Genomic DNA, 24246 nt, shown 5'->3' on the forward strand with positions numbered 1-24246 from the left:
GGGTAGTTGTTGAGCTTTTAGATTTCTATCTTTTGTTCTCACTTTGGTTTTCCAGGAAAATCTCGGTTTTCCTGAGAAAACGAATGAAGAAGAAGAAGGAAACACTAAGAGAGATGTTTTCCGTTAGGTTCATATTGCGTGGGCAGCTAAGACCATCGTCGGTTGCGTTGCATTCTTCATTTTACTCTTCCTTGTTATCTGCAGCTGCAATTCAAGGAGAGAGAACAATCGCACAAGGCCCCAGAAATAACTGGACCCGCGACAAGATCAAGGACGTCTGCAACTTGCCTTTCTCGATCTCCTTTTTCACGGAGTCAGTATATCTTCTTCCTCTTGCCTTTTTTTTTCTTTTGGATTTTGTTATTGATATGATTTGTAATTAGTGATTAGCTTAATCACTATTAGGCTTATTCCTGTTTTAGTGGGAGTTTGTTATAATTGGCTAGCTGGCATTCTGAGTCATGACTTCTATAAGAGCACTAGCTCTCAGTGTTGTATTGGAGGGGAATTTACAAAACAGAAACACAAAACCAAAAAAAGAATTCAAGAGCTCTGCTCTCTCTCCTTTCCCTCTCCTTCTCTATCCTCTGTGACTTGTAGGTTGATTAAGGGGTTAGAGATTTGGGTCGTATCAATGGTATCATCCTTCTCGAATCCTAGTTTCCCTCCTATGCACACCCATCCACCTATGTTTTCTGCCATGGTTGTTGTGAACAAGGATTTGTTAGAATCTTAGAATTGTTTTGAAGTTGATATTTTAGGAGGGAAAATGTTACACGGAAGAGGAAAGGATTTTCTTAGGAATGTGCAGAGCTCACTGCACAGAGAACATCAGCACAGATATTTTATAGAAAATATCAGAACAACACTTTCTGTTACAAGCAATCTTAGCCCTTAATTCATAAACGCAAATCTAAGCCTACACTTGTCCTATGAGACTAAGTAAAGACTTAACAGTTGATCCTTCCTTGTCAGCCATTAGATTAAAAACAACTTTCATTTGATTCCAACACTCCCCATCAAATGAATTTTGGTTTTGATCCCGAGCATTTCTCTGAGATGAACAAATCTGTCTTTAGGTAGAGCTTTGGTGAAAATGTCTGCCATTTGATCCTGAGACTTGCAGTAGATCAAATCAATGGTATTCTCCTGCAATGCTTCCCTTATGAAATGAAACTTCCTTTTGATATGTTTAGTTTTCTGGTGAAAAATAGGATTCCTTGTCATAGCTATTGCTGATGTGTTGTCACACATAAGTGGTGTAGCATCCACTTGCATTTCACCAAAATCCTTCAACACAAACCTCAACCATATAGCTTGAGAGGTAGCCATTGCAGCACTCACATACTCTGCCTCAGCCGTAGACAGTGCAACACTTTGTTGCTTGACAGAAGCCCAAGAAAATATTCCAGAACCAAACGAAAATGCGTACCCTGAGGTACTTCTCATGTCATCTTCACTGCCTCCCCAATCACTGTCACAGAAGCCAACTAGGATTGCTTCTTTTCCCTTCTCATACTTGATCCCATAGTCTAAGGTCCCTGAGATATACCTGAGTACTCTCTTAGCAGTTCCCATATGAATTCTTGTGGGATTATGCATGAACCTTGATAAGAGACTGGCTGCATACATAATGTCAGGCCTAGTTGCAGTCAAGTAGAGTAGACTCCCTACAATTTTCCTATAGAGATTTTCATCAGCAGGTTCAGAACCATCCATTTTGCAAAGCTTCTCATTTGTGATCAATGGTGTTCCCACAGATTTGCATCCTTCCAGATTGAATCTTTTAAGTAGAGATTGTGCATACTTTTCTTGATGTATGAAAATTCCAGTAACATCTTGTATTACTCCAATTCCCAAGAAGTGATGCAGCAACCCAAGATCTGTCATCTCATATTGCCTCATCATATCATTTCTGAATTCTTCAATCAATTCTTCACAATTTCCAATAAAAACCACATCATCAACATATATGGACACAATAAGCATATCAGTTTTCTCACCAGTTTTTGTGTACAATGTAGCTTCACTAGGACTTTTGTTGAATCCACATCTGTTGAAATAGGAGTCTATCTCACTGTACCAAGCCCTGGGGGCTTGCTTGAGTCCATACAGTGCCTTGTTTAACTTATACACTCTTTCTTCTTCATTTGGAACTTCAAAGCCTTGTGGTTGATCCACATACACTTCTTCCTCCAGTGTGCCATTCAGAAAGGCTGATTTAACATCTAATTGATGAAGTTTCCAACCCTTTTGAGCAGCAAGGGCAACCAAGGTCCTGATGGTGTCTAACCTTGCCACAGGGGCAAAGGTTTCATTGAAATCAATCCCTGGTTGTTGTGAGTAGCCTTTGGCTACCAGTCTTGCTTTATTCTTCATTATAGATCCATCCAGATTCAGCTTGGTCTTGTAGATCCATTTCACACCTATCACGGGTTTATCACTTGGTCTGTCCACTAATTGCCAAGTAGAGTTTTTTTCAATCATAGTGATTTCTTCACTCATAGCTTTCTGCCAAGATTGATCCATTTTTGCTTCTTCGAAACTCTCTGGTTCAGCAATACAGTAGTTGCAGACTGCATAGATCTCATCTAAACTTCTTAACTTTAATGGAGTTGTTCCTGGGGAGGAACCCTGCAATTCTTGTCCTTCTGCATTTGAAGTAGTGGACTGAGATCCTTGTGATGGTGTAGAGAAATCGTTTTGACTTCCACCTGTTGTAACAGGTTCATTTCCAGATTGCATAGTTGCTTGTGTTCTTTCCATAGTTAATGGAAAAGAGATGGTGTCAATCTTCTTGGTTTCCCAATTCCATGCTTCATTTTCTTTGAACACCACATCCCTTGAGATTATAACTTTATGTGTCTCAATGTTGTAGAGCCTATAGCCCTTTTCACAGCTTCCATAGCCTACAAGAACACACTTGATACTGTTGACTTCAAGTTTGTGTCTTAATTGAGATGGTATCTGTGCATAGCAGATTGATCCAAACACCTTCAAGTGCTTTACACTTGGTTTTCTGCCACTAAATGCCTCAAATGGTGTTTTCCTCTCGAGTGCTTTAGTTGGACACCTGTTTAGAAGATACACAGAAGCATTGACTGCCTCACCCCAGAAAGAAAGTGGCATTTTCTTATCATGCAACATTGACTTGGTCATTTCAACCACAGTCATATTCTTCCTCTCAGCTACACCATTCTGCTGTGGTGTGTAAGCCACTGTCAGTTGCTTCTGTAATCCTGCCCCTTCACAGAATTCTTGGAACTCCATGGAGGTGAACTCACCACCTCTGTCACTTCTCAGTCTTTTGATCTTCAAACCCCTCTGAAGTTCAACCATTACTTTGAACTTTTTGAAAATAGTAAAGACTTCACTCTTGTTTCTCATGAGATAAATCCAAACCATCCTGGTGCAGTCATCAATAAATAACAGAAAATATCTGTTCTCACTGAGTGTAGGTGTTTTCATAGGACCACACACATCTGTGTGAATGAGTTCTAGAGGTTGGCTAGCTCTCCATGCAGTTCCAGTTTCGAAAGAGTCCCTGTGGTGCTTCCCTAGTATGCAACCTTCACAAGGTTCTTTTGTTTCCTGTATCTCAGGCAGTCCAGTCACCATTTGTAATTTCTCCAAGTTCTTCAAACTGTGAAAGTTGAGATGCCCAAACCTCTTGTGCCATAACCACGAATTCTCAGCAACACTAGCTTTCAGAGCAACTGAGTCAGTGTAGTCCAGCATAAGTGGAAAACTTTTTTTTTCAGTCATGCCAACTTGTGTTACCAAGTTTTGAAGGCTTCTGTCATCAAAGATCTCCACCATGTCATCCCCAAAGAGTAAGAAGTAACCATGTGCAATCATTTGTCCCACACTAAGGAGATTTTCATCAAGGCCAGGTACTAGTATCACATCCTTGATGAATCTTTTTCCACCCTTTGTCTCTAGAACAACAGTTCCTTTTCCAGTAGCTTCCACAAGTTGACCATTTCCCATTTTAACTCTGCAATTGAAGCTTCTGTCAATGTTGACCAATAGTGATTCATATGCAGTCATGTGATTACTGCATCCACTGTCAATGTACCAGATACCTCTTTTATTTTCAGTTCTTGCAACACTACACGCATAGAAAACATTTACTTCCTCTTCTTCTGCTCTATGTGCATAGTTGACAGCTTGGTTCCTTCTTGGATTACAGTCCTTTGCCATATGACCAAATCTTTCACACTTAGTGCATTTGGGCTTTCCCTTATACCAGCAGACACCATAGTGTAGTTTGTCACATATTTTGCACTTAGTTTTAGTGGATTCACTGCTAGATTCTGATCTTGGTTGTGAAGTGAACTTGTTATCCCATTTCTTCCCTTTTCCTTTCCAGAATTTCTTTTGATTTGAGTTGCTTCCCTGAGTCTTGTAGCTGCTATCTTTGTCAGTCACACTTAGGCTTGTAAAAGCTTTTTCAGATAAGCTTTCAGAGTGCATGTTTAATCTCTGCTCATATCCTTTCAGTGTACCAATCACTTCCTGAACCTCAATAGAATCAAGGTCCTTAGTTTCTTCTATAATGGATGCAATGGAATCATAGGATTTAGGCAGGCTTATAAGTATCTTTTGCACTAATCTTTGGTTTGATAGTTCTTCACCAAGAGTTTTCATTTGATTCACTATATCAGTCATCCTAGTTAGATAAACAGATAGAGATTCGCCATCATTCATTCTAGTGTACTTGAAATCTCTCCTTAAACATTGTAGTTTGACAGATCTAACCTTTTTGTCACCACGAAATTCTTGTTGAAGAACATCCCACGCAGCCTTGGATGATTCAAAGTTTGAGATTCGAGGAAATATTTCGTCAGAAACTGCCCCTTGAATGATGCCAAGAGCTTTTGCATCTCTGGTTTCATTAATCTTCATTGAGCTCTTAACTGACTTTTGATCTTCATAACTGGAATCATCACCAGACTCTGCATTTTCGATACCCTTGTCCACCAAGCTCCAAAGATCATATGATTTGAATATGGTCTTCATCTTGATAGACCAGAAATCGTAGTTGGACCCGTTGAAGATGGGAGCCCTCAGGTCTCCTCCACTGCTCGAAGTAGCCATGTGAGACTTGTAAGAACAGTAAGGTTTTCAAAAAAATCTGGAAATGAGTTTCCCTCCTTTTCAGTAGTACGAAGCACACAAAACGCCCAGTTCTGAATTCTTGATCAGAACCTAAGCTCTGAGGCCATGTTAGAATCTTAGAATTGTTTTGAAGTTGATATTTTAGGAGGGAAAATGTTACACGGAAGAGGAAAGGATTTTCTTAGGAATGTGCAGAGCTCACTGCACAGAGAACATCAGCACAGATATTTTATAGAAAATATCAGAACAACACTTTCTGTTACAAGCAATCTTAGCCCTTAATTCATAAACAAAAATCTAAGCCTACACTTGTCCTATGAGAATAAGTAAAGACTTAACAGTTGATCCTTCCTTGTTAGCCATTAGATTAAAAACAACTTTCATTTGATTCCAATAGGATTCGCTTCACGAGACCCTGGATGCTCTATTCGCACCCTACCTTGCTAAGATCCGCTGTGCCCGTGAGTTGGCTCTCAACACTGAGGGAGACTCCACTCCAACCCCTATGTTCGCTATCAGTGATGGGGGAGTTTCTGATCCAGCCCCGACGATTTCCGATGACACTAAATCAATCGATCTCGGTCATCCCAGACTTCAAGGAAGCGACAATCCGCCAAGACTTCCATCGTCAATTGAAGTTGCTTTCGTCCCGCTGTTGCTTTCGTCCTTACCGTTGTTACAAGCCATGGCAACTTCGGCAATTAGGTCGCAATCGATTGCTTCTTCTGTAGCCAGTGTTGGAGAACAATTCACAAGTAAACAAAAATAAAATAAACAGAACTTGAAATTCTAATATTTTATTTACCAAATATACTTGATGTGCAGAATGAAATTATACAATAAATACATAAACTAATATAAAATATCAATGATACTAACTTGATCACAGAAGGTAGAGGCTAGCGTAAAAGCTATGTCCTTCGAACAGTATTTTCGTCCCACTCTTGTGCTTGTGGTTCTACAACGTCTGCTCGACCAGGATACAACTACCTAATTCTACAACCCGCACTCGATTATAGAACTCTAGCAAATTGCTTTGTGTGTTTACTCTTTGGAAATTTTGTACGAAAAATAAGGAGGAAGAAAAGATGATTCTCACTTGGATACTGTGATTGCAGATATATAGGCTATTTCACAACCTTTCAAATACCTATTCAGTGTATTTGAAAGTACACAACTCTTTCTAATAGCTGTGTCTTTTAATTAAAACGTACAACTCTTTCTAATAGATGTGTCTTTTAATCAAAACGTTTTTTAATTAATAAATTAATTAAAAAACTTAATCTAAAAATTAAAATTAATGAATTTGATTAATTAATATTAATTGTAATTAGGCTATATTATATTTAAGCTTACAAGAGGTCTCAACTAGGGTTGGGCAAACGGGTCTTAGGCCCGCGGGTAGGGGCGGGTATAGGCGGGTCGGGGCGGGTACGGGGCGGGTCCTGTTTTTAAATAGGGGGAAACGGGGCGGGGCGGGCCTAGGTAATGTTTTTCTAGGGTCGGGCCGGTTCCAGATTTATAGAAAAACGGGGCCCCGAACCGGCCCGTTTGTAATTGAAATGGACGGCCCAGATTGAATTGTTACAGACCTTCCAATCATGACCGTTGGTTTTAGGTTTACCCTAATAGAGAGTCTTTGCTGTTTGCTGCTCTCTCTCGAATCCTCGATCGACCTCTCAACCTTTCCGTCTCTGACTCTCTCATCCTCGATTTTCTTCTTGAAGTCCGACATCACCTCACCGTCTCTGCAACACTCCATCACCTCACCGTCTCTGCAACACTCCATCACCTCACCGTCTCTGCAACACTCCATCGCCGTTGCCAGTTCAGGTGAATTCTTTAACCTCTTTTTTTTTTTTTTTTTTTTTATAATAGGTTCTTTAACCTCTGATCTGATGATTCTGATCTGATGTATGTAATCTGTGCTCAATATATTGGGATGTTCATGTTTGTTCTTGCTGATTTGGTGGATTTTTTTGATTTTTTAGCTTCTTTAACCTCTGATCTGATCTGATGTATGTAACCTGCTCCTTCTGTTCCACACGGTCGTCATGTATGTCATTGTGTTTCTTTACAGTTGGTAGATTATTTCCATTACACTGATACCCTGTGTGGTTTGAATACAAAAGACTAAAATTTGTCATTTATAATTGTGAATCTGCACCACTAAGATTTTCTCTGTTGTACAGTGGGCACCATGTCATGCTGTTGTTTCCACACCATTGCTAGTTGCATTTTTTAGCTTCGTTTGTTTGCTAGAAATGCATGAGATTGAAAGACATGGCCACCTATCTGATTTTATCGTGTTGTTTCTATATTAAGGGCTGACACTCTTGAAGAACTTGGAGCTATCTGATACTGAAGTTGGAAGCAACGGGCTTCGTCATCTCTCAGGTGATGATTGATTGCATTGCATCAGAGTCTCAGACTATTGCATGGTTATGATCTGAATGTTTTCCGAGTTCAGTGTGAGGCTGTAGGCTATACATTATGCTGAAGCTTTGAATTTACTACCTTGTTAGTTTGTGGCTCAAATTCTTTGAAGGTCTCATTAGTGTTCAAAGTTAAACTGCACCTCATAATTTTTCTGCTAAGCAGTTTGTAAACTTTGTATTATTTGGTGCATGTTCATCTTTTTGAAAGCATTTCTTTTTAAGCATTAATTTGGGTGGCTGTTATCACTTTCAGGTTTGAAAAATCTCGAAAGTTTGAACTTGTCGTTCACCCTAGTAACTGACAGTGGCTTGAAAAGGTTATCTGGATTGACATCTCTCAAATCACTTAATCTGGATGCTCGGCAAATTTCTGATGCTGGACTTGCAGCTATTACAAGTAAGGATTTTTGTGTATTTTTAAGCTGTAGAGGGAAAATATTGGCTATTTGTGTAGAAAACCTTGTGATCGACGCATTGATTTCCACTTAAATTAATCATGTTCTTGAATTCTTCTAATCATAACTATATAGACAGTCAAAGAATTTATGCCGAAGGTGGTGCAGGTCTTACAGGATTGACACATCTGGACCTATTTGGTGCTCGCATTTCAGATTCTGGAGCAAACAATTGTAAGATCTGCAATAAGTAAGGTACCATATAATAATTTGTTTGCTTACTGGATGGTTATTTTTTGTTTGCTTACATATACATCTCCTTTGACATTTGAAGTAATTATTCTAATTGACAATTTCAGGTATCTCCTTTGACATTTACTCTTTTGTATCTCATATTTTAGTATAAGTTTTATTCTAAAGTGATAGTTTATATGGCTTTGATAAAATTTATCTTCTACGTTAACAAGTCTTCAAGGAAATATAAATTAATGGGATTAGAAGTTAGGACCTGTATGCAATGCAAGAATGAGAACCGAGGCCTTCTGCCTGCATATATATATATATATATAATATAATACATATACATATACATCTCACACACACACACACAGTGACACACACAATAAGTACTTGGCCAATATTGCAGAAAACAGTTTCTTTAGCAGCTGCATGTTACTGCCCTGCACACGATTTGAATTTTGAAATCTGAATTCTGATTGCATTTACTTGCATTGCTGCATTTCCAAGAATATTATATGCATTTTCTTGATTGTTTGGGAATTGGTTTCAGATTCCGGAGCCACTTATTACTGAGAAAGTTTGGAAATTGGAAGATTTTGAATCATATCCTGCTTGCTTACTGGTGAGTTCTTGGTTTGGAACTTTGGATGGTTATTTTTTGTTTTGGATGGTTATTTTTTGTTTGGATGGTTATATTTTGTTTGCTTACATATACATCTCACACACACATTACTGCTGCATGTTACTGCTGCATTGGATGGTTATTTTTTATTTCTTGGTTTGGTGAGTTCTTGCTTACTGCTGCATGTTACTGGCCTGCACACGATTTGAATTTTGAAGTACATGAGAAAAACTGCAAGTGCATGCATGCTGCTGCATGTACTTTAAATTATGTCTACTAGATTATTTGCTATTTTATTTACATGGAGATTATGCTTTTTTGGGTTTAAATTATGTATAATGTGTAGATTATGCTTACATGGAGATTATGCTATTTTATTTGATTAATGAATATAGTTCCATTATTTAATTTTTACAGATTTTTACATAATGTCTCAATCTCAAAGTCAAAGTACCCCTAGTAGTACTAATGTAGCATCATCTACGGCTACATCACCATGTCCTCCACAACCCACACAGTCAAAACCATCAATGCCTCCCCCAAACCCCTCATCCTCCAGAAAAAGAAAAGCACCACCTATTCCAAAGACAAAACAACCAACTATAATAGCTTCACTAGAGAGATCTTCTTCTGAGAGATCTTGGGTTTGGGATCATGTCACTAAGTGTACCGTCTCGGAAATACAAGAAGTAGAAAAGGATGGAAAGAAAGAGAAGGTGGAGGTACAAGTATTGAAGGCTAAGTGTAACCATTGTAGCGCCCTTTTTGCATGTGATACTAGTGGGGGTGGGACTAGTACTTACATTAAACATATCAATAAACATTGCAAGTCATATAAACCAACTGATGAGTTGCAAAAGGTTCTAGGTAGTTCTGGACCTTCTGGGGATGTCAAAAACATGCTTGTTGCTAAAGGGTGGAGCCAAGAAGAAAGTGTGGAAGGTATTATTGAGTTTATTGTGATGGAGGAGGTACCTTTTAGTATTGTGGAGAGTGAAGGGTTTAGGCGGATGATGTGCAAAGTCCAGCCTAGATTGCATGTTCCATCTCGGAGAACTATCGTGAGGGAGTTATTCAGTATGTATGATAGCATGAAAGAGCAGTTAAAAAAGGAGATACACAATCATAGAGTGAGCTTGACTACCGATACATGGACAAGTGTGCAAAATTTGAACTACATGGTGCTAACTGCTCATTTTGTGGATGATGATTGGAATATGCACAAAAGGATTCTAAACTTTTGTTTGATTTCAAGTCATGAAGGCAAAGAAATAGGGAAGATGATTGAGCAATGTTTGGTTGAGTGGGGGATTGAAAAGGTAATGTGCATTTCAGTTGACAATGCATCGGCTAATAAGGTGGCAATTGAGTATGTTGTTCGTAAAATGCAGAAATGGCCTAATAGTAAAGTGATTATGAATGGCAAGTTTATGCATGTGAGGTGCTTAGCTCATATTATCAACTTGGTAGTGAAACATGGGTTGAAAAGATTAGAGACAAGTGTGGATGCTCTTAGAAATGCCGTGCGGTTTGTGAGATCAAGTCCCCGAAGGTTAAGTTATTTCAAGAAATGTGTGGAGAATGAGAAGTTGGATAGTAGGGGTCTAGTTGTTATGGATGTGCCTACTAGGTGGAATAGCACATACATGATGCTAGAATCTTGCTTGAAGTTTAAAAAAGCATTTGAAAGGATGATCGAAGATGATGAAGCCAATATATACACCACCTATTTCAGTGAAAAGGTGTTTAGTGATGAAGGAGAAGAAGTGGCGGGTAAAGGGAGGATTGGACCACCTAAGGAGGAAGATTGGGATAGTGCAGAAGTGTTTGTGAAATTTTTAAAGGTCTTCTATCTTGTAACTTTGAAAGTTAGTGCAACTAAGTATCCCACAGCTAACACAGCTGTTCATGATGTCATTGCTGTGGAAAACGAGATAGAAAAACTTTTTTTGCCTGAATATATGCAAACTGGAGGACCTGCAGAGTTGGTGCTACGTGATATGGCATTCAACATGAGAGCCAAATATCGAAAGTATTTTGGTTCAATTGAGTCCCTTAATCAAATATTTGTAATTGCCCTTGTCTTAGACCCAAGGTTCAAATTGAGGCACTACATGCACTTGTGTAGAAAGCAATTACAACTTCTTGATGAAGAGATTGAACAAAAAAGTAATCAAGTGAAGACATTGTTGAAGACAATGTGTGATGAGTATGCTAGTGAAGCTTTCGATTCACAAACACAACAAAAGGGTCGAGAAGATTTAGTTCTTGACACTTCTTCTTCAAGGGTAAAACAATCATCTTCTAGTGTGCCAACAGAAAATCCAATGATATTTAGTCAAATCATGGATGATTGGGAAAAGGAACTAGAAGACACCGAGGATATTGCGCTTGCACATGAGGTGGATAGGTATCTCCTTGACACTGTAGAGAAAGTACCACATGGTTCACAATTTGATGTTTTGAAATGGTGGAAGTTGAAAGGGAGGACCACATATCCCACACTTGCTTTGATAGCGAAAGATGTCTTGCCAATTCAAGTGTCAACAGTTGCCAGTGAGAGTGCATTTAGTGGAGGAAAGAGAGTAATTGATCCTTGTAGATCATGTCTCCTTCCTCAAACAGTGGAGTCATTGATGTGCCTTCAAAATTGGATAAGAAGTGAACCAATTGGCAGCATTGAGTATGAAGCAAGTCCCGCGGAGCTTGAATTTTATCAAGAGTGTGAAGAAGGTAATTATCTTGTTTTTAATAGTTTGGTTTATAACTTTATATTAATTGGTTTACAATTAACGGTTGTTCTTTGTTGTAGAATATAAAAGAAAAAGAGCAAATACTATATCTACAAGTTCAACAATCTCATCAAGTGTTCCTGAAATTGAAACAACTCAAACGAATAAAGGAAAAGGAATTGCGGTAATATTTCAAACTCAAATGAATAAACTTTAAATTTCAATAATTCAATTTGAATGAGGATAGATAATATGATGTTGGATGTTAAAAATGTCATGTTTATATTCTATTTTTGTTTACAGATTCAATGAAGATTGTTGTTGGAACTTGGGTGTTGGAACTTGGATTTTCGGATATTTTGTATGTTGATTTAATTTTTAGATGTTGGAAGATGTAATATTATTATTTTGAATGTATTGTTAATTTATAAACTTGGATGTTGGACTTTGTATTTAGATTGGATGTGAATAATGGTGAATTTGTGCAAAATATGCGTAAATGCAGTTGCAATCTGTGCAAATCTGTGCAAATCTGTGCAGTTTGCAATCTGTGCAGTTTTGTGCAGATTGCAATCTGTGCAGTTTGCAATCTGTGCAAATCTGTGCAGTTTGCAATCTGTGCAAATCTGTGCAGTTTGCAATCTGTGCAGTTTTGTGCAGATTGCAAACTGTGCAGTTTGCAATCTGTAAATATGTACAATTTTTTTTTTCTTTCAAACAACCAAAAAAAAAAAAAAAAAAAAAAAAAAGGACCCGTGGACCCGGCCCGAACCGGCCCGTTTCAACCGGGCCGGGTAATGACCGGTTCTTATATTGAAAAATGTAATCCCCGGCCCGGCCCGCCCCGTTTCCTTTGAACTTAGGTCCGGTCCGGTCCCTTCAAAATTGGGCCCGGCCCGGCCCGTGCCCAGCCCTAGTCTCAACCTCTAACAGCCAGAGCTCTGACGATGGGCACAACGGTAGAGTTGCTACCAATTGGCAATGAATCAGTTGTACCTCACGCTGATGCAAGTCACCAAACAATTCAAAAACTTAAGATGCACGATGGAGACGGCAACCCACTGCGAATTCCGTCGACAATCCAGACCATTCCATTCCGGCGTTGCTCTTATGGTCACCAATTTTAAGAGCACTTGCAAATTCTCCGGTCAAGCCCCAATTGAAAGAGTTTGTGGCAGCCACAATTCCACTGCAACATTTTGCGAAAGCCATGCCTGTTGCGATGGTGACCACTATGTCGTTCCCATTTTCAGCAATCATTGGCAAAATTGCGACCTTATCTCAACTGGTAGACCAGGAAACCAATAGGAACACCACAAAACATCGCCATACGGTATTGTGATATTTGATTTACAATTTGTCAATAAGGAAGGCCAAATGGCATTGCCTTCTGCAGTTTGTTCTGGCGTATTATCTTGGTGTTATTTTGGTGATATATGATGTTTTATTGACTAAAATTAATGGATGGATTAATTGGTATCTTGTAGGAAAATTTATGAAGAAAGATTTTCATGCATTGGCACTGTTTGCTGAAATGTCTAAAAGAGAACGTGCAAACGTACATGTGCTTAGTATTATGAGTTACCACATGGTTAAGTCGATACCTTCTTCGCATATTTTTCATGATGAAAGAAAATTGGAGGTAATGACTTGCAAAGCCCTCTCAGATCATTACATTAATCTCCCTGCCATTCGTATTACTAGTGGTGCACCTGTGATTGTGGCACTCTCTTCTAAAGATGGGACAATTTTATCACTCATTGGGATAGTGAGCCTAGAAGAGTGGGATGCATTCAATGAAGTTTTTCGAAATTGCTCAAGTTTGTTGGCCATGGAAGCTACCATAAAAGTGCTTAAGTTGATGGGGCTGTTGATGACAAATAATGGCATAGTAGGGAGTGACAGGGTAGTCCAAGCTGCTTATTCGATAGTTGACGCCATTGAGACTTAGGTATGCGAGCTCACTCTTTTGAATCAAAAGGCAGCAATGGTTCTTCAAAAGCTGTTGTCTGCTGTTTTTAGCCAATTTTGTTCAGATATTCGAAGGAAGTTAGAGAATGACTTTATGATCTCCCTGCAATCTGTGGTAAGAGAAGGGGGTGAACTGTAGCCTATTAGGCCATTACCTTGGTACCCTGAGAATCATGCTGATTTCTCTGTGTTGTTCACTAGTAACCCCGACTTTCAGCTGGTATGGGATCCCGGAGATGCATCGGCTAAAGCTTTAAAGCTAGTGCTCTATCTTCAGTGCAAGGATGGCAAGCGAATGGGTACGAAACAGTCATGCTTTTGTTCGAGGCAATGTGGTGGTGATTGGCATCATGAAGCTATGCCATCACTAGTCTCTTGGGTTGTAGTTAGGTGGGTTAGGACATGGAAACCATCCCTTGCCTATCAGTACAAATTGCAGAATGAAAAAAGAGAGAAGCACATGGATAATCTTTTTGATATTCAAAGACTTTTGCACTTGCTAGCAGTTTCTTGGTACATAAGAGTGGCATTGCTATATAAGGTTGAGCGGTACAAAAGGAACACCTCAGTTGAACAGCTTGGTTGTCTTACCATCCAAATCTGATGTTCAGATTTCAATTTGGAAATAAATAATGAACTAAATTGGTCCAAATAGCACAATGGAGTAGATATTGTAGCCATGTTCCTTACTGTTGGTACAAATGTTACCATTGTACAAGAGAGCTCCATTCCCCCAACACATTGCTGATTTGGCTAGGTACATGAGGATGACTATGGTTTCTTCTGTACCAGCATTTCCTGTCATTACTGGGAAATCTTACAATGCCACAAAGATAGCAATGAAGGAAATGGATATCATCTCCACAGAGCTGTTTCTAGCGAGTGAAAGCATGTGCCCTACTATGAGGTGGAGATCTAGTCAACCTGATAAGCATTACAAAAAGCTGCTTGCGTCCAAGTCTCCTGATGGCCCTTCCAATGAAAGAAAAATTGTTACATTATGCAAATATGCTGCCAAATGCCATTTTCAAATCCTAAAGATTGCCAAATCTCTTGAAGATAGGAGCTACAAAGAGCTTAAACTAGAGCACAACAAATTCATCAATATGGTGGTGCAAATGGCATGTTTTGCAGTCAATATGGTGAATGTGGTTATTGAGCTCCTAGACAATTCTAAGCAAGAGACTATGCGCATATTGGGATGCCAAACATTGATGACTTTCATCTATAGTCAGACATATGGCAATTACACACATACCATTGAGAGTTTGATTCACGAAGTAAGCAAGCTCGCACGTCAAAGTGGTGGAGATCATCAAGGCTCGAGATCATCAAGTTTGAAATGCATTTCAGCTATGGTGCCCTTCCTAGCAGAATTTTCATATATTTTCGTTGATTTCGATGAGATTGTTCATGCCTCCTTGGATAACTCTGAGCCAAATACACATAATGAAGATGATATTAAGGTGACACAATTAAATGGCACTAAATTGAGCTATCCTGCAAAACACACATTGGTTGACACTGGCAGCAGGGTTCAACGACTTGCTATTTCTGGTCAGGAATTGGGAATATCTTATGCTGAAGCATTGAGTTGGGAGGAGTTACCTAAACATGTGGTGGCACTCAGGGAAGGTTACATTGCCGTTAAGTGGCGGAAGATGGGTGCTTCTGTGAATATATTCTCCAGAAAGGAACTTCCATTGAAAGGTCTTAATGATGAAATAAGGGCAGTGGTAGCACTGGAATTGAAAACATCTCCTTTCACAAGGGTGGTCCTGCAAGTTCAATTGCAAGATTCCTTGGACAGACATGCTAAAAGTTTAATGGTTGTTCATGTGAGTTCAGAAGAGGATTCCTTCAGTAAAACTATCTGTACCCTGTAGATTGTTCAGAGAGTTTACACGTTTGAACTTGGTGCTGCTCGTTTAAGGAGAATGATGCTCGTTCAAACAAGTCTTTCATCTTTAACCTTGAGGACAAGGTTGTTCTTTAAGGGGGGAGTAATGATATGATCTGTAATTAGTGATTAGCTTAATCACTATTAGGCTTATTCCTGTTTTAGTGGGAGTTTGTTATAATTGGCTAGCTGGCATGCTGAGTCGTGAATTGTATAAGAGCACTAGCTCTCAGTGTTGTATCGGAGGGGAATTTACAAAACAGAAATACAAAACCAAAAAATCAATTCAAGAGCTCTGCTCTCTCTCCCTTCCCTCTCCCTCTCTATCCTCTGTGACTTGCAGGTTGATTAAGGCGTTAGAGATTTGGGTCGTATCAATGGTATCGGTTATGCCCTGTTTGGTTGCCAAGAAAATAGAGAAAAGGAAAGGAGAATAACCATGATATTTTACTACATTCTCAAAATGCATAATTAATAGTTTCTGGGTCTGTTTGATTATTTTCTCTGGCGAATTTTTCTGTTATAATCTTTTAAAGTTTTTGCCAAATAGGGTAATGCATAGTTTTGGTATACTAGTTTTATTTAGACAAGAGCATGCTTTAGTAAATTTACAGTCGTGTTATCGGAGAAGATAACTATGCTAGTTAATTCCGGTTGTAATTAGTTCTGAGGTTGTTACTGTTAGTACAGAATCTGCCTAACTGTATTAAACTGTAGTACTATTAGTTCTTCTCATTGATTGAATCAGTCCAATACAACACAGTACAATACAATGCATTCATGTTTATTAAATACTTGCTCGAGGCCCTGTGTTCAAATTTCCCTTTCCCCAATACCGCTTGTAAGAAAATTACTTCACAGTTTTCCAGTCGCCACAAGTTTAACCTCTTGCTCTAGTTGACTCTGTAACGATTGTCCTTGATATTGACAGTGACACTGTCAAATGTGTGGACTACGGAGTGGCTGATAAATTATGTTTTTTTTTTTCTTCTTAAATTGGAAAGCAATATCCTTTTTGGTTTCTTCGTCCAATTCCTTGTCTTAAATTCTTGTTTTTCTACAATCTCACTATGCCAGTGGTGTAATGTAGAACTGACTCTCTTGTGTTTTCAGGCTCAAGCTCATCGACATGCTCATAATTTTAGGGAAGTGCAGCAGTGTACTCTCCTCTCTATAAAGACGGGTGGCTGTAGTGAAGATTGCTCATATTGTCCTCAATCCTCCCGGTATGACACAGGAATCAAGGCGCAAAAGCTTATGACAAAGGATGCTGTCCTGGAGGCAGCACAGAGGGTTGGTTTCTTATTCTTGTGACTTTTACCTTGCATTTAAGAGTTAAGAGTAATATAAACATCCCTAGGCATTTACAACTCATGTCATGCTTGAAAGCGAATGTGTGTTCTGAAGGTATTATTGCATTAGTTTGACCCACAGTAACTACTAACTAGTCTTACTATTTATTTGCTAAAAATAGGTATCTTTCTCCCACGGATAAGAAATTTAGGGACTATAGCAGAAGCAAAGTGGTTCAATTTACTAAAGCGTATAAAGACTCTGAGTTGAAAGACCCGTGCCAGGAAAAGTCTGCGAAAATATTGAAACATGCATGAACAGAATAATATGGTAAGAGTTTATGGGAGATCTCCTGGATATCAATGCCAGCAAGTGGCCAAGGGTCCAATATTCTGGGCACAACATTAGTGTTGTTATGTAACCATGAATATTTGCTTTTATGGCTGAGTTATGAATATCATAGATGAGTGGCTTTTGCACACGATCATCTGATCTTTGCATTGCATATATTCTCCTTGGACCCGTGTTATATGAGGCAGATCAGCAGCATTAAGCTATAAACGTATATGTCTCCAGAGTTTGGAGTCATGGACTTAAGTGTGTGAACTAACACTCGTTAGATTCAGTGGTTATTTGATAAAACTTTTGGTAGTAGATTTTCCCTTTAAAATCATGATGATACTTCTCATTCAAATTTTGATTCCTTCAAGAACTTCTGTTTTTGAGTACCATTAGTGGCACACTTGTTGTAGAGAGGAACAATAATTGACTTTATACCTTTCCAACTGTTTATTGGTCTCAAGTTGTCCATTCCTTTCTTCATCTTCGGAAATTGATTTGTCAGACTGTTCATGATTTCCTGCTTATGAGTTAATTAGATTCATGCTTTTGGAGTCTGACGATGTCCTAATTTTTGAAGTCATTATTTGGCAGGCAAAAGAGGCTGGAAGCACACGCTTTTGCATGGGTGCTGCATGGAGGGATACAATAGGAAGAAAAACAAAGGTTAACCTGATCCTTGAATATGTAAAAGACATAAGTTAATAAAACATTGCATACATTAAACAGATAAGAAGGAGAAGCTTTGCATTCAGTATAGGAAGATGAATTTCATTAAAGGAATAAGACTTTGGATCATCTTTTCTAGTATTTGATCTCAGGGTTTAGTCAAATGATCGCATTTCTTACTTTGTCATTATGAAATGAAGCATCCGCAACGTCAAAAGCATTACAGTTAGACAATGTAGTATAAGTTCCATTAAGCAAAGCGTCCTTGGAATAGAGGTTTCTAAGAAACAATTCTTCATATGCATTCTTCTATTCAATCAGCTGTTCCAAGTACTTTTAAATTCTTAATTGTCAACTAGCATCTTCCTATCTCAAATATAACAACCCCTTGGCCTTTTTTCTTTTTTCCTTTTCTCCTTTTAATATTAATATAATGCTAGTTTGTTCTGGATATTGAAATGCTACAGTTTACATATGGATAATCCCACTGACTTGGAGTTGACAGCATACAATCAGTGCATTTTCACTCTTGCTGACACTGACTATTGTTGATATGCTATCACTGCCATATTTTGGTTTTGTGCAACAGTTGACTTAGGTTGATCATTTCAGGGGTATGGGAATGGACGTGTGCTGCACCTTAGGCATGATAGAAAAGCAACAAGCTTTGAAACTCAAAGAAGCAGGCCTGACAGCTTATAATCACAATCTTGACACCTCAAGGGAATATTACCCGAATGTCATCACCACAAGGACCTATGATGAGCGCTTGGAAACCATTAAGCATGTTCAGGATGCAGGAATTAATGTATTTTCAGGTAAAATCTGTTGGAGAGTTGACTTTTTGTAATTAGTTTAGTTACCTTTTTTTGAGTCCTTATAATCAGATTGTAATTAGGTTATTTGATGTTTATTTCTTTCCTTGTAAATCACTCTTGTACATTATATATTTTCCTCCTTGGTGAGAAGAATGATATCAGAAAATTAAGCCCCAATGATAAGCTCTAATTAGCATCGTATCAGAGCAGAGATCTTAGGATTTCTGCTCTGCCTGTTCCCTCAAGCAAACTCGGCCCTCCCATGAAGAACCTACCACCATTCCATGGTGGAAACAATTCCATCCTAACTAATCCTACCCCTATACTAAACACTACTACCCTAACTGACCCTACCATGAATCCTCCTGTTTCGAGTTCTTCCGACATGCCTCTAGAGTCCTCACGTAACTATGGTTATGCTTTTAATATGAATAATTGTGATACTCAGTCCAATTGGATTATTGACTCCGGTGCCACAGATCATATGACCTATGACCCCACTGATTTATCTTGTGATACTGTTCCACTTCGACGAAATATTACTCATGCTAATGGTGTCACCTCACCGATAACTGGTGCTGGCACTGTATGCCTCACGCCTACCCTCTCTTTGCCGCATACACTACTTGTACCCTCACTAAAGCATAAATTAATGTCTCCTGGCCAAGCTACTGAGTGAATTGTTGTGTACTATTGTATCCGAAGTTTTGTCTTATTTAGGATATTCTCACAAAGGAGATAATTGGTCGTGGTACTAAGAGGGGGGATCTCTATTTTGTGGACGATGTCAGTACAGGACGGGTCAATCTCGCCCAAAGAGCCGTTGATCACAAACGGTGTCATAAATGGTTATGGCATCACTGTTTGGGTCATCCATCTTTCAGTTACCTACAGCATATGTTTCCAGATTTATTTGTTGGTTGTTCGGTTTCAGACTTTAAGTGTGACACTTGCGTACTTGCCAAGAGTCACCGTGTCTCTTATCCGTTGAATTCTAATAAAAGTGATATTCCTTTTGGTCTTGTTCATTCGGATGTTTGGGGACCACCTCTGATTACTACTTCATCTGGTATTAGGCGGTTCGTAATGTTCATAGATGATTGCACACGAATGACATGGTTATACCTTCTTAAGCATAAAAGTGATGTGTTGCTGGCATTTAAGACATTCCACACCATGGTTCAGACACAGTTTTGTACTAAAATCCGGATTTTGCGTTTTGATAATGGTGGTGAATATGTTAATAATGATTTTACACATTATTTAACTAATCACAGAATCCTCCACGAGACTACTTGTCCTCAAACACCTCAACAGAATAGGGTGGCTGAGCGCAAAAATCACCATCTATTAGAAACAGCTCGATCGCTATTGATTGGGGCGGATGTTCCCCGCTCCTCTTGGGTTGTTGCTCTTCCGACTGCCACTTACCTTATCAACCGTATGTCATCCAAAGTATTGAATTTTCTTACACCTTTGCAAGTTCTTGCTGCATTCGTGCCTCTACCGTCCGTTTTGGTGCTCCCACCGCGAGTTTTTGGATGTGTTGCCTTTGTTCATCTACATAAAAATCAACGGACAAAACTTGACCCATGTGTTCTCCGGTGTGTTTTCATGGGGTATGGATTACATCAGAAAGGGTACCGTTGCTACCACCCTTCTTCATGTCGGATGTATACTACCATGGATGTTACTTTTTCTGAGTCTGAGATGCATTACTCTTCGGCTTCTTCCAACCCTCCTCTTCAGTGGGACACACTGCATGACGAGCAGGTTTGGACCATGGCTGCTGCTACCACTGATCTTCCGTTGCTACTATTAGCCGAGCCCGCAGTGGCTGCACTGCCAGCCTAGCCAACAGAAGCTGCATCGCTACCCACAGAACTAGCGGCAGGCACTGCAGTGCCGTGCTCACCCACGACAACAGTGCTGCCACTTGCCGATCTTGAGACTTCTACTGATACTACTCCCCCTCGTCTCAAAATATAGTACCACCAGATGACCATACTCCAGAGAATATTCCTGAGGTAAGATCTACTATCCCTATTGATGTATCCGATGTTCCGAATTATCAGTTACCTTTCAAGTACAACCGGGGAAAGCCACCCAATCGATATTCACTAGAAACAACGAAAGGCTCTAAATATCCCATTGCCAACTATGTGTCATCACATAAATTATCAGAACCCGGCAAAGCTTTTGTACAACAAATATCCAATGATAGCACACCAAGTTCATTGAAGGAGGCACTATCTGATGATCGATGGACCAAGGCAATGGAGGAAGAAATGGAAGCACTTTAGAAAAATCAAACATAGGATTTAGTTCTGCTACCCCGAGGAAAAAAAAGTGGGATGTCGATGGGTGTACACCATCAAGTATAAAGCTGATGGGTCGATTGAATGAGACAAAGCACGATTGGTGGCCAAAGGATACACTCAGACGTATGGTGTTTTATATAGAAACATTTGCTCCGGTAGCAAAGATTAATATGGTAAGAGTGTTACTTCCGTTGGTGGCTAACTTGGATTGGCCATTACAGCAATTTGATGTGAAAAATGCTTTCTTACATGGTAATCTTAAAGAAGAAGTGTATATGGATATTCCACCTGGTTATGCATCGATTTCACAAACCAGACTGGTGTGTAAGTTGAATAAGGCATTGTATGGATTAAAACAATCACCTCGAGCATGGTTTGGTAGGTTCCAGACGGCTATGAGGAAGTATGGGTTCAGGCAGAGCAATTCCGATCATACACTTTTCTTGAAACGTCGAATAGGTAAATTGACGGCACTTATTATTTATGTGGATGATTATGATTGTTACAGGTGATGATAAAGAGGAAATCTCAAGGCTGAAAGATTACTTAGCAGCTGAGTTCGAGATGAAAGATCTTGGTGGATTGAAATATTTCTTAGGTATAGAAGTAGCTCGATCTAAACAAGGTATATTTTTATCTCAAAGAAAATATGTTCTTAACTTGTTAGCTGAAACCGGAATGCTTGATTGTAAATCGGCTGACACCCCTATAGTCCAAAATCACCATCTTGCCGTGCACCCTGATCAAGTTCCCATTAACAGAGATCGTTATCAAAGGTTAGTTGGGAGGTTAATTTATTTATCTCACACTAGGCCTGATATTGCATACGCAGTAAGTGTTGTTAGTCAATTTATGCATTCTCCGAGTAAGGCACATATGGGTGCAGTTGAACGCATCCTACGATACTTGAAGTCCTCACCAGGTAGAGGTATCATGTTTTCCAAGAATGATCATTACCGAATAGAGGGTTCCATCGATGCAGATTGGGCAGGCAACGTTACTGATCGTCGGTCCACATCTGGTTACTTTACATTTGTGGGAGGAAACTTAGTGACTTGGCGGAGTAAAAAATAGAAAGTGGTTGCTTTATCAAGTGTAGAGGCGGAATACAGGGGTATGGCAAAAGGAGTATGTGAACTATTATGGCTTCAGAGGTTACTTGGTGAGCTTGGGTATCCTTTGATTCAGCCTCAAATTTATTTGTGATAATAAGGTAGCTATCAATATCTCATACAACCCAATTCAACATGATCGCACAAAACACGTGGAAGTTGACAGACACTTCATTAAGGAGAAGTTGGATGGGAATATTATTCAATTCCCATTCATAAAGTCAGATGATCAATTAGCGGATATCTTAACTAAAGCTATTGCAAGTCAAGCGTTCTACAACTCTCTTGTCAAGTTGGGCATGAACGACATTTATGCACTAATTTGAGGGGGAGTGTTAGTTGACTTTTTGTAATTAGTTTAGTTACCTTTTTTTGAGTCCTTATAATCAGATTGTAATTAGGTTATTTGATGTTTATTTCTTTCCTTGTAAATCACTCTTGTACATTATATATTTTCCTCCTTGGTAGGAAGAATGATATCAGAAAATTAAGCCCCAAAGATAAACTCTAATTAGCAAAATCTGTTTTTCACTGTTGAATATAATGGCATGCTTATAGAAGTCAATAGTTGTCTAGCTTAATGCATGTGGTAGATTCTTTCATCTCCTAACCTAATATTGTAAGAACCGGACAGGCGTTCTTTCAGAACCTTCTCAAGGAAAACCTCTAATTTTTTTTTTTTTTTTCCGTAAGAAACAATCCATCTGACAAGAGGCCTCAAAAACAAAACACAACGAAAAGGACATTTGACCCAAGCTTCCCTAGAAAAAATTTAAGTTGGTAAAGACCCACCCCTTGTTTCAGGTAGAATGAGTCCCCGGGACCCTGGGACATTGGATAGAAAGAAAAAAAAAAAGAAATTTTAAGCCCTCCTTACATTTGTCAAAAGTAAACAGTCTTGTTTTATCTTGAATCTCTTAAATGATTATTTAGTTGCGAAAGGTCAATCCTGCAAAAATGTGGACTTTCTTCCATTGCTTGATGCAGATTTGTATTCTGTTGTTGGAACATCTGTACCAAAGGAGAGGTCAAACATATTTGTTTGTCCTCCTTTTTGCATGGTTTTTGTTGTACACGCAAGTTACTCACAGATTTGAAGAATTAAAGCCACGCTAGTTTTCGGAGAATGTACGAAATGGAATTTCAAAGGCTTTAATTTTTGTCCGGACATGTTCCCTTTTTCTTTCTTCAAATTATCCCCCATTTTATAGCACCATTTGAATTTTTTGAAAATTTTAACCATAAAATTATTAGAATATTATTTCCTTTGAGTTGGAATCTTACGGTAATTATCATCAGTTTCTCTTTTCAATTTTAAGCATCTATGTGTTCATCGTCCACGTTTTTAAATATGTCGGGGAGACTAAGAATGCATATTACATGGGACAGTACGGTTCACCTTGTTTATTTTGTTTTGAAATAAGAGGAATAATAGGGATTGGAGAAGCAGAGAAGGATCGAGTTGGTTTGCTGCATAATTAGCAACACTCCCAACTCACCCAGAAAGCATCCCCATCAATGCACTGGTTTCAGTGAAAGGCACACCTCTTCAAGATCAAAAGGTTAGTTCTACATCGTTTAACTCTAAACTTGGAAGCACAGGTTGTAGCAATAACTCTCGTATGCTACAATATGGACAGTGGCAGATTTTGTGGTTCAAGGTTTCTTTGCAAGTAGGTTTAAAGCACTGTTATGAATGTAGCTTTCCTAGTTGGTGCTCGGCATTGTTGATGAAATGTTTTTGGGGTGACTAGTTGATGAAATGTTTTTGGGGTGACTAGATCATCCCTTTAACGATAGTACTTGTGCGCTTTAACGGTTTGAATTTCGCTGTAATCATAAGGTCTAGAGCCATCAACCACCATGCCAATTGCATTTGCTAAATTCTATTGATGTTCCAAGAGTTGAGTAGCGTAACATAATTCAACTTGCTAAATCTTTGTTCAGCCAGTTGAAATTTGGGTGATGATTCAGATGATTGCCACAGCACGTATAGTCATGCCAAATGCAATGGTCAGATTGTCAGCTGGCAGGGCTAAGTTCTCTATGCCTGAGCAGGCATTGTGCTTTCTTGCCGGGGAAAATTCAATATTCACAGGGGAGAAGCTATTGACTACTCCAAACAATGATTTTGATGCTGATCAACTCATGTTTAAGGTGCTTGGTTTGATTCCAAAAGCTCCCAGTTTCTCTGATGAACCAGCAAACGCAGCATATGAGCCAGTTGCTTGTGAGGAAGCTGTTTGCCGCTCAGGCTGAAAGTGCTAACAATACA

The 24246-nt window shown here is 39.0% G+C and overlaps 1 long non-coding RNA gene and 1 pseudogene across 1 annotated transcript; both read left to right on the forward strand.

Annotated features, from left to right (window-relative positions):
• The first annotated feature begins 113 nt into the window (after positions 1-113).
• On the forward strand, positions 114-24230 carry LOC125477909 (annotated as a pseudogene).
• On the forward strand, positions 7383-8193 carry LOC125477910. The gene is made up of 3 exons (XR_007258766.1): positions 7383-7518; positions 7813-7956; positions 8123-8193. It is a non-coding gene; the product is annotated as an uncharacterized LOC125477910 (long non-coding RNA).
• Positions 24231-24246: the final 16 nt, after the last annotated feature.

The sequence above is a fragment of a genome, unplaced genomic scaffold (assembly GCF_019419815.1).
Source record: "Pyrus x bretschneideri cultivar Hongxiangsu unplaced genomic scaffold, Pyrus_bretschneideri_v1 Contig223, whole genome shotgun sequence".
Classification (NCBI taxonomy): domain Eukaryota; kingdom Viridiplantae; phylum Streptophyta; class Magnoliopsida; order Rosales; family Rosaceae; genus Pyrus; species Pyrus x bretschneideri.